Source organism: Sceloporus occidentalis, unplaced genomic scaffold, assembly GCF_023333645.1.
Source record: "Sceloporus occidentalis isolate IW3139 unplaced genomic scaffold, rSceOcc1.0.p SCAF_6, whole genome shotgun sequence".
Classification (NCBI taxonomy): Eukaryota; Metazoa; Chordata; class Lepidosauria; order Squamata; family Phrynosomatidae; genus Sceloporus; species Sceloporus occidentalis.
In genome coordinates this window covers 34,596,715-34,607,633 of record NW_028316986.1, presented here as the reverse complement: position 1 = coordinate 34,607,633, position 10,919 = coordinate 34,596,715, and positions in this window count along the sequence as shown.

Sequence of the window (10,919 nt, the reverse complement as noted above, 5' to 3'; positions counted from 1 at the left end):
GCTGAAACTAGAAAAAAAAATCCTTAGTGGATTAAATTTCACAATCCAGATTTCAAAAGCATCTTTCCAGGTTTGTACTAAGAAATAACTACTGAGTTAAAGTATGACTGTGTCCATAAGTTAGATGCCAGGCAAATTGCATTCTATAGTTCTGGTTAATGTCCTTCAGCAGTGTCTTTCTATATGAGATTTAACCCATTGTGGTTTTGAATTTTGATGAACGCTAGATGCAATAAACTTCATGCATCACTTAAAATAAATGTATTACCACTAGTGTTGCCAGCAAGTTTATAGCTCGTTGGCTCCAAATATATAACTCAAATCTTACAATGTTAACCTCCAATCTGAAGCATGGGACACACCGTCTGAAAAGGTCGGCCTGCCAGCGGCCTAATTTCCTGAAGAGGGAAGCCGCAACTGCCAAACCGCACAGCTTCCCTACGGAGGAAAAAGAACATGGCAGTGCTTACATAACAATGGCAGCACCCATGTACACAGAGTGCCGCCATTGTTACGCTGCCTGCACGTACTAGGGTTAGGGACCGTGCGGTTGCCACATGGTCCCTAACCCTAGAATCGGCACCGGTATGCCACTTGTTGGAGGTATGTACCACACCTGAGATAAGTATTATGACTCCCAGCATCTTAGTTCATCTGAAATTGTTGTCTGAACTGGTGAATTCCACTCTCCATGCCCTTCCAAGGTCACAGCTATTCGTGCACCTGTTTCTCACTGCCCTGAATGATTTCCCCCCTTTCTTTACTAGGACCATTGCCCTGTTCTGGAGACAGTTGGGATGGAACATAGATTTCTCCCTTCCTTCTATTTCTGTAACATGAGTATCTGGTCTACCAGTGACCCAGGTGAAATGAAGCTAGTTATTAGGTACAGAAGAAGAGTAGAATGGAGAAAGATGTCAGATCACAACAATAAAAGGAATTTGGGAGGTCCTCAGATTAGGATCTGCAATGATTCATGCAACTACAACATCCTCAACCATCTAGATGTAATTGCTAGACTATTGTGAATTAAATCCTGAAAAGGAGAGCTGTCACATGCTTATAGTATCAGGAAGGTTCATTAGGAACCTTAAATATTCAGATACAATCTGCTTTCCTGTGATTTCCACCCATTGGTTTGAAGTCCTCTCCTCTGGAGGAAAAAAGAACAAGTCTGTACCATCTTCTGCATAACAGCCCTCCTGTTATTTGAAGACAACCATCTGGGGCTAGTTAAGATTAAACAGCTAAAAGCAATTTATCATAAGAATATCTATTGTGATGGCATTTGTATCTATATAGAGATATTCTACCACAATAGATACAGATATATAATGAAACCAATAGATGCCTCTGAGGAATAATCACATGCTTGGATTCTAGGGGTGTGCATTCATTTTTAAAATGAATGAAAAACAAAATGAATGAGCCCCATCAGTTTCATTTGTATCCATTATAAAAAGGAAGTGGAATAAAAATGTGTGCATTACAAATGAAAAATCCATTTGTTTGTCATTTGTTTCACCAGGGTGAAAAATAGAAATTTTCTAGAACAGCCTGTATAGGTCACAGAAAGGTTACAGGAAAGTAGAGTGGAGGAAAGCAGTTAGGCTTGTGATTTTTAAAGTTGCTTACAAAATGAGGACCCTTTTCCAGATCTGTCTAAAATTTGGCAGATAGGTTGGCTTGTTGAAGTATTAAAACTTCTAAAAATATCATGACAATTGGATAGCAGATGACAAAGTTGTAGGGGGCAAAATCAGATCTCTTCCCTCCTGCAAGTTTTGTTTTCAAACCATGAGTTACACCATGTAAGCAATGCAGAGCTTTGAAAGTTAGGTTTACTGACTACACTTCCTAGCATTCTACAGTCAACAAAGTGACACCTCTAGTGGTGGTCAAAATATTCTGGACATTGTGTGCAAAACAGGTGTCAACATCCTGCACTGGTAGACAAAGCTCTGATGACAATGCTTTACTCTCATAGCTTCTTCTTCCCATACTACCACAAAAACTCTACCTCATAAGCCAGATAGTGCCCCAACCCAAGGCTGTTGTGGACTGGGGTGCGGGTGAAATGATGACTGCAGCCATGAGGTGCAATGAGACAGACAGCTGGGGAGACCCCTCATTCCTGCTTCAACTGCTTCTCTCAACACATTCTATAACCAGCAGAGTGATAGGCATCATTTCTTAGTGCCCTGATCTGAAGTAGAATCATAGAATCATAGAATTGTAGAGTTGGAAGAGACCACAACAGCCATCAGGTCCAACCCCCTGCCATGCAAGAACTCTCAATCAAAGCATCCCTGACAGATGGCCATCCAGCCTCTGTTTAAAGACCTCCAAAGAAGGAGGCTCCACCATTCTCTAAGGAAGGTGTGTGTTCCACTATCAAACAGCACTTACTGTTAGAACATTCCTCCTAATGTTGAGGGGAAATCTCTTTTCCCGAAGCTTGTGTCCATTGTTCCAGGTCCTGTTCTCTGGAGCAGCAGAAAACAAGTTTGCTCCCTCCTCAATATGACATCCCTTTAAACAGGGCTATCATATCACCTCTTAACCTTCCCTTCTCCAGGCTAAACATCCCCAGCTCCTTAAGCCGTTCCTCATAGGACATGGTTTCCAGACCCTTCACCATTTTACTTACCCTTCTTTGGACACACCCTAGTTTCTCAATGTCCCTTTTGAATTGTGGTGCCCATAACTGGACACAATACTCCAGGTGGGGCCTGACCAAAGCAGAATACAGTGGCACTATTACTTCTCTTGAAGTACCTTAGAAACTCTCCAGTTGGGGCACTGCCTGGCTTAAAATAAAGGCTTTGGAGTCACTTTTGATCATTAATAACCATAAATGTGAATTCCAGATGTTATGAGGTCATAGGTTTTGTTTACAATTTCATAAATATTGAATAGGATGCCAGTAAGTAATTTCTAAATTACTTGCTGGAGCGTCTCCTTCCATATAATCCACCCTATATGCTTCAGTCCTCTGGGAAGAATCTGCTACAACATAAGAAGACTAGACTTTCAGCAGTGACCCAGAGGTCCTTCTCATCAGCCACTCCCAGGCTCTGGAATGACCTGCCAGATTAGATCTGTCAGATTACCACATTGGAAACCTTTAAGAAAGCTATTAAAATGGATCTCTTCCAGTAGGCCTTTCCAGACTAAACCAAACCTACTGACTTGCCTCCCTCCTACTTTCACCTTTAAGCCATCACTGCGACACTGGAAGTGTCATTGATACCATTGCTTCCGACCTCCCCCCCCTCCTCTAGAAGATGATTCATTTCCGCCCAAATCTGCCTGAAACTTTTTTTTTTTTTTTACTTTATTGATCCTGGAATGTTTTAAATTTTTCCCATTTATTTTCTTTTTAGGGTTTGATTAATGATTTTATGTTTGGGGGGGAGGGTTGGGGTTTTGCAGGTTTTAACTGTATTTAAAAATTGTATGTCATTTTATCTTGATATTTCTGTAATCCACTTTTATTCTTTCGAGAAAAAGTGTAATAATAATAATAATAGCTCTAAGACAGTTCAAGCTAAACAACACTCATCAAATAGTGTGTCCTGTTTAAGGCAGACGAGTGCCCAGTAAGTATACCTACAGTCCATAGAAATGGATAGGTGAAAACCAGACCAATTCCAAGATGTACAGGGGGCTTCAGCAGAAGCAGGAAGAAGGTAATCTAGTCTGAATGCAAAAAACAGGGCTGAGTAAGAAACTGAGAAGATGGTTTCCAGAAAGTTTAGTCTAAGGTGCATGCTTAAAATAATCCAGGACCACCAGACAGTATGAGGAAATGCTGGAACTGTTTATCTTCAGCAATGGAATGGCCTCGCTTGAACAATTAATAGCCAGTAATAAATGAGCCCAACTGGCCTCATCAGCTGAGCATAGCATTTCCTGACCTTTTGCTCATGGCCTTTTAATTTACAACATTCCACTGGATGAAGTGCTTCTAGTTATCAATGCAACTGTAGGTGCTGTTTGAGGTGAGTTGGTCTCTGCTTCTGCCAGGTTCTGCCAAACCAGGACTGCCAGCCTCCTCTGGCTCTGACTAGGCCCTGTTATCTTGGCACTCTTCTCTTCTTCCTTTTCCTTGTCTGAGGAGGCCTCCTCTAGGTAGAACATGACATAATGGTTACCTGTTGACTGTGTGGGTGTCAAAGGCCAGCCCATGCTGAGATATCATGCATTTGTATAATACAGAAATCAAATGAAGCTGCCTATCTGGTGCCCTGAGAATCATGCATACACACAACTCAGCACTAGATCTGGCTATCATTAGACTCAGTATTGCAGGTGAGGTCTGACCAAAGCAAAATAGCGTGACACTATTACTTCCCTCACTTTAGACAGTACACTCATATTGATGCAACCTAGGACCATATTAACTTTTTTAGCTGCTGCATCACACTTTTGACTGATGTTTAGCCTACTAAGGCTCCTAAATTCCTTTCACATGTACTGTTATCAAGGCAAGTATCATCCAGCCTATATCTGTGTATTTCATTTTTTTTCTGCCTTTCATTTTCCCCAGTCTCTAATCTGTTAAGGTCATTTTGAGGTAGATTGAGGTGTAGTGAGGTACCACCTTGTCCTTTACTTCAAGCAGCCAAATGTCTTCAGCTAACCCTGCTTCACGTTTAAGAGATTTTTCTCCTTAAGCTTCCAAACTCTGAATGGAGATGGAGGTAATTTTCATTCTGACTGTACAGTAGGCCCTCTATATCCACAGATTCTACCATTCATAGCTTGTAAAGGTTTTAAAAATAAATACATTCCAAAAAACAAACCGTTTTATATAAAGGACACCATTTTACTATGCCATTGTATTTAACAGGACTTGAGCATCCATGGATTTTGATATCCACTGTGGGGGGGGGGGGTGTCTTGGAACCAAACCCAGTGGATACCAAGGGTCCACTGTAGTTGGGAAGTGAAGAGAGAAGCCTGTATGATGTGTTGCTTGTTGGACTCCACTGCTCTTTCCACGCCAGGTGAGTAGCTAACGAAAAGAAAACCACACACTCCACCTCAGCTGGGAAACTGATCCCATTACCTCTGCCATCCTGCAAAGGGATGATGGAAGTTGTAGTTCAATGACATCAGGAGGCCACAGATTCCCCAACTGCTATGCATTTGACATAACATCCAGTGCACTGATGTTTAGATGGTATATTTAGTTGGAGCCCTGGTGGCGCAGTGGTTAAATGCCTGTACTGCAGCCATTCACTCAAAACCACAAGGTTGCGAGTTCAAGACCAGCAAAAGGGCCCAAGCTCGACTCAGGCTTGCATCCTTCCGAGGTCGCTAAAATGAGTACCCAGACTGTTGGGAGCAAATTAGCTTACTTGCTAATTAGCTTACTTGCTGTTCACCGCTATGATCTTTGGAATAGCGGTATATAAATAAAACAAATTATTATTATTTATTAATTACATTCTACAATTAAAAGGTCATGCAACCAGTGTTGCCAATTTCAGGATTTTTTTCCTGGAAGGGAGTCCCGCTCCCTTTAGCCTTCCCATAGTGCCTTGCACATGCCCCGACCCAGTAGCCCCGCCCCATTCCAGGAAATTTGGGGGCATTCCAGGAAGCCAATCAGGGAATTTCCTTTGAGGGTGATTGGCAACACTATAACCCTCTCAAAGATGATCACAGAACAATGCAATTCATATTTCAGCCTGCAAACCTGTTGGTGAGATACAAGTATCAAGTACACACCATTGCCACAGATAGCCACCTTACTTTTGTTACTGACAGAGAGGACTTTGATTGCCATCCTCTCTGTCACCACATTTCCAGAGGCCATTTTATCTGTATCACTGTGACAATGCCTATACCACCACCTATATACCAGCCAATGGGAGAAAAACTCTTACTATGAGGAAATTCAAAACCAGTGTTTAAAAATTACAAAAGCAAACATCTAAAACAGGGGAGCAGTCTTTGGGGTGAGGGCCATCTCCCCCTATGGTCCTGTGACAAGCCACAGCTGAAAATTGACTGGAAATCATATACAGGGGTCACTTCTGTTTGCAACTTTGATGGCACGGTGGAGGTTGAATCTGGAGAAATCAATAACTGTTCTAAAGTTATCTTTTTTATTAAAAATGTTCAGATTCAGAGGATTATTTTCTGAATTCAGCAAAAGATTGAATTTGCCAGAGTTCAGCAGCCACCATGTTTGCTTGCGTTCTTGCTTGCTTATTTGTCTGTCTTGCACAGAATGCTGTTTACTAGACTCTATGGTAGGAAGAATAAAATGGTGGGAAATGTCTTGGCCCTCTCTCCCTTTATTATACTTTGTCCTTCCTTTACTACCCCTTTCTACAATTACCCAGCCGCTGCCATTAATATCCTCCTGTTTCTGCTGGAACAAGGCCGTTTCCCCTGCCCTGCACACTCATCCAAGGCACTCATCCTGCAACTCGTTCACAGCTGGTTCTCCTCCTCCTCTGTTACTCCTTCAGTGCCTGAAACCAGCCATCTGTCATCAATGAACCTCTCATAGCCATTGATCTTCCCCAGCATATAAACCTGTCTGTGTAATCCTACACAGTCCAATCTCCGAATGCCACAACTAGCTGGCAATGTAGGCACATGGAGCCTCTGTGCCATCTCTGCCTGGCACAAGAGGAAATATGTCACTACCAGTGGCTGTCTTTAAACAGAGTGCATGCAGAGGAAAGCAGTTTCTGTGCTTTGTTTGACTGCTGAACTGAAACAATGCAGAAGATAGTAACCAAAGCCCCTCAGATTTTATGCCATGCAAAAGGCCACTCATTCACAGTATCTACTGGGCCATAATCACAGGCTGACCTTGGTCCATTCACTCTCTTGTGGTCTGAACTACTTCACAGAGTTGTTGTTAGGATAAAGTGGGGAGGAAGAAATCCATGTACACTGCCTTGATCTCATAGGAGGAACAATGGGAAAAATGAAAAAGAAACATATCTAACGAATAAAAAGAACTGATCAGAGATAAACATCCTATTGGTGCTACATAGGAATATGAGCCAAATTTCCAGACCAGCTCCTAGGATATAGGGGACAGAGAAGAGAGAAGACAGTGAAGAGAGATCAGATCTCATTATTAGACATCTATCTTCATCATCTTAAGCTCTTCAAGTATAAGGCCACAGAGATTATTTCTTGTTACCTTGTGAAGATCCATACAATGTTTTACTTGGGCTCTTTCAAAACACACATTTGTACCACTATGATTCCACATGCACTGTCAACATCCAATGGACTCCTGAAGCTTGTAGTTTAGGAGAACTATACAGAATTCCCAACCAGAGATCTCTGGTGCTTCACCAAACTACAGATCTGATGATTCCATAAGATGTTGCCATGGCAGTTAAAGTGGAATTATTGTCATGTAATCGGGTAATGTGAAGGGGCCTTTGTTTCAATGTATTTTCTATGAACACCAAGCCCTGCCCAATACTTTTTATTGCCACTTTTCAGGAATTTGTTTATTTGTTTTAGTCCCAGCATTTTTAACAAAACTGACTTCTGGAATCTTGCATGAGACTGAATGTGAAACCTGAGCACAAAAAGTATGGAGGGAAGGTGAGAGGAGTTGAAGAATGGAGCCCATAAAGAAACATGCCTGCAGCCAAACTGACCTCACTCCTAAAAATAATTGGAAGTAGGGGGAGGAAAAAGTCACCTGTGAAGATTTTGGTTATCATGAAAATAAGCAATGAGGAAAATAGGATATGTCAGCCATGACTAGATGCAGTAGTGGCAACATCCATGATTACAAGAGCACTTGAACCAAAATGACTCAGAAATTCCCAACTCTTTCAGACACCATTAGAGCCCACTGTTAGATCAGTGGTCCCACACATAAGGAGGGGAACATCTATGTTTCATTTTCTTCCACATACAAATTTTTATTAAATCATGAGTTCTTTCTATGAAATTTATGAGGCAGGTTGGATAGACTTCCAGATAACCTGACAGGTGTAGAATATAGAACCCAGTTTGAGGAAATAAACTGAATTACAAAAGCTCCAATAAGCTGTAGGCAGTGATCCTGTTAAAAAGGATGTTGTGGAAGAAGCCCAGTATCTCATTTAGCAGGAGGACCTATAAATGCAGCTGTTTGGCTTTCTCCATTTTGAATTAAAAGCAGTAACCCATGCTATCATTTAAAGACAACCCCCACACCAATAATGCCATAAGTCCTGTCTGTACTGGCCATAAGTCTGGGGCCAGTCCAAGCAACTCTGGAACTGGCCCTGGACTGGCCATGATGGCAGCCACTTGCACTGGGCTTTATCTGATGCAGCATCATTCACATAGGCCAGCTGGACTGACACCACATTAGCACAGCTGGCTCATCCCCCATCCCCAGAGGTGCAACCATAGCTGTCATACCTGCAGGAGCTCCATGGACAGGCCACCCAGTGCACCACAGCTTCTCACCCATGCGACCAAATAAGAGAAGGTAAAAAGACACCATAATCACATAGTGTGGGCCCTCGCCATGTGATCAGGGTGTCCCTCTGGCCTTTCTCTTCATTGGTCCCTTGGATGATCCCTTGCTCCAGAGAAGCTGTGGCATGCTGGGCGGCTGCCATTGGATCTCCTCCAAGTACAACAGTGGCCACAACTCTGGGGACAGGCCATCCCCTTTCCCTGCACTGCTCCGCATGGAGAGGTGGATGGCACAGCACCTGGCCTGCAAGCAGCAGGCTAGTGCGATTCAGGCCTGGGTGACCTGTTTGCATGTCATGAAACCCCATACTAACCCAACAATTTTGGTAAAACACCAGGGCTTCTTGCTACTTTGTCAACTCAAGAGTAAAGAGGGATTAATGGGGAAAGCCTATGGTATTTCACCGGAGGTCTCTCTGCATTATGCAAATAGAAAGCACCAGAATCAGAGTGGAAACATTTTGGTTTGGGTTTTTTGTTCATGCAGACAAAGCCTAAGTCCAGAGTTTAAAATCAGACAGCTTTTCCTTGACAGTTGTGCCACCTTCTTTCTCTATTTACAACAGTAATTGCTGGGTGCAGTGCTTTCCCAGCAAAAAGATTCATTTAAAAAAAAAAACCAACTATAGATCGCTCTGCAAATCAAAAAAGCTTCTTCATGGTCCTTGCAAAATGGTTTGGTGTCAGTTTCTGCACTGCACGTGAGCACAATATTGTCATAACATAAATCCCAATGACATTTTAGTGGAAGACATTTGCATAAATGACAGCTGATTGGTTTTTAAACTTCTAGTATCTTGCTTGTTTGATTCTTTCTCTCCTTCACCTTCTATAAAATCCACAAACTGAATGAAGCATATGATGGACTAATCTTGGTTTAAATGCCATTATTACAGTCATTTCCCCACTACTGTGGGAAAGAAAATAAATTATCAGAAGGGAAGAAAGAAAAGTGGGGCACTATGTGGAGATAGTTTGCAGTCCCAGCTTCAGAACATGGGGGCAACGGGGATGTGCTGGATACGATACTTTACCTGTGATCTCCTTTCTAAAAGATCTGTTTCTTGGTGGTTTTCATTGCTCATTCCTTTGAGGTCAATATCAATCAGCTCAGCCACAGCTCAGAAGATGAGTGGAGGATTCTGTTACATCTCTGCAGTGTTGTTCCTGAATAAATGCTCAAAAGAGGCAGTTGAAATGGCAGGTAGAGCAAAGATAAGCAAAGGAGTAAAACAGATGGGCAGGAAAAGGTGGCTTGAAGCTGCCTTTTCTGAAGCCACATTGAAACCCCACCAACTGCACCGCTGGCTCCCAAGGCAGCTGGAGTGCCCATGTCATGACCACATGATATGGCTTCAAGCCAGGAAGAAGCGTAAAAAAGCTGCTTCTTTTTGAAATGGCTTTTCTCTGCATAAGGCGCCTAGAGGGCACTTTCCTGCTGGCTTCAAGGCATATGTCATCTAAACGCCACACCTTCAAGTCAGCCTGAAAGCAGCTCTTTTTGCCTGTCTGATTAACCCCAATGATAAGCAAAGATTTAAATAAAGGTCATAAAGCTCTATGGGCAAGAGATGAACCCCCCTTTCAAGGACATTGGCTTTGATATTTGCCTAATAATCCCAAACTCTGGTGCCATCCCTGTTAGACTGGCCCTTGACATTTAAATTCTCTACTTAGGTGTTCATTTTTATAGTTACTTTTAAATTTAAATATTCTGCTTTGGTCAGGTCTCAGCTGGAACACCGCATCCTATTCTAGGCACCACAATTCAAAAAGAAAGTTGACAAGCTAGAGAGTGTCCAGAGGAGAACACCCAAAATGGTGAAAGGTCTGGAAACCATGCCCTATGAGGAGCAACTTAGGAAACTGAGGGGTCATTCCCACTACCGTGATTCAGTACTAACCGGTTTAAAAGAGCATGGTTCCCATTTAATTTGAATTGCTGAAGCGATTCTGAAAGGGGGTCCATGCTTTTGACCCATTTAACCCACATCAAAAAGACATTGATTTTTCCATTTCTTTTTGGTTGAATCGATTTATTTTGAAATAAATCGATTCATCCCAATGTGAACCATGAGGATTTGATCTGCTCCTGTGACAGGGGGCAGCTGCAATGGCCCCTGCCTTCTCCTGTCACTGGTCTCTCTTGCCTCTCCGTCCCTGGCTTCTCTATCCCTAGCCTTCTCCTGTCCCTTGTCTTCTTCCATCCCTTGACCCCCACTCTGTTATTAATTTTGGATCGGTAAAGGAGCAGAGTAGCGCTGCAAGAGGAACAGGCAGACACCAGGCGGGTGGGTAGGAATGCCCAGCATGCTTTCCATGCTGTTGGGCAGCCAAAAGGCAAGCTGGGAAGCTATGCAAAAGCAGGAATGAGCAGCGCTGAAACAGGGCAGGAAGGCTCCCCGGTGGCACAGACAGCACACCGGGCCTTCCTACTCACCTGCCTGGTGCCT